A 1,205-nucleotide genomic window follows, 5' to 3' on the forward strand; every position below is an offset into this window, starting at 1 on the left:
GATTAGATATTTTGAAAGTGAAGCTTAAGCTAGAAAAAGGCGCTCCAAAGATTAGCAAATAAAACATGTATATATGCAAATTTGAATCAACGATAGCAAAAGAAACTATATGAAATCCACCGAGACATTCCACTATGAATAATGCCATTAACATTGTTGAAGCGTTGACGTTAAAACCAATATTTCATCTAATTCGATCTGATATGCATTAAAATGAATATCCGGTAGCTTCGGTTATAAACCGGAAAAATTGCATCGATTTAATGATATTCTTCTAAATCTACCGTAGTGCATATGATAATTGCTATATAAAAATCTTTGATAATCTGACGTCTAGTCTAATGTTCTGCGACAAATTTGCCTGTTGATTTTGATATTCTGTTACTTCCAGAAGTAATCAAAATGGATTTACAGTATTAAAAGTGAAATCACTTCAAACAAGATAAATTGGCAGTAATCAAAATGAATTTGTAATAATCGAAATCAATTCATAGTAATTAATGGAAAGCCCCAGTAATCGATATGAATTTATAATTAATGTTAATGCTTGCAGTAACAGTAATATGGAACTGATAGTTGTTGTTTTTGTTACAGTTGTGAGAAAATGGGATCTTTATAGAATTGACTTTTAAGTATTAATTTTTAAGCTTAAATTTTTAAGTTTTTTTATATTCAAATTAGGATTTCTAGTTCTTAAACCTAATTTTTGATTATCTCATTTTTAATCCGAACTGTCGATAATCAAAAAGAATTTACAGTAGTCAAACAAAGATTGACGATAAATAAGCTGAATTCACAATAATCAGAAATAAAAGGGTAAATCAATTTCAAAGCAATTTGGTACGAATTAAAACAAATTCAACATTACAATATTCACCGATCAAAAAAAATATATATATGATTTTTTTCTCTCCAAATACTTCATGCTTTGCTTCATTTTAAAACTTTGCAACCAATTCAAACTAAATCACAATATAAAAATATTTCCGTATTTGCTTATCATTCGTGAGAATTTTTGAAATTTCTTTTTTTTTTTAATTAATCAAAATTTTATCCAAAAGGCATGAGAGTTTCATCATGAAAGCCTTCGATGGCTTATTTAAGAAAGCTTAAATTACCAAAATATCATAAAATAATACCATAAATACCATAAATATGTGCATACAAATAGTGTTATTTTTGGCATTTCTAATTCTAGAAAAATT

This window comes from Loa loa (assembly GCF_000183805.2).
Source record: "Loa loa unplaced genomic scaffold supercont3.548, whole genome shotgun sequence".
NCBI lineage: Eukaryota > Metazoa > Nematoda > Chromadorea > Rhabditida > Onchocercidae > Loa > Loa loa.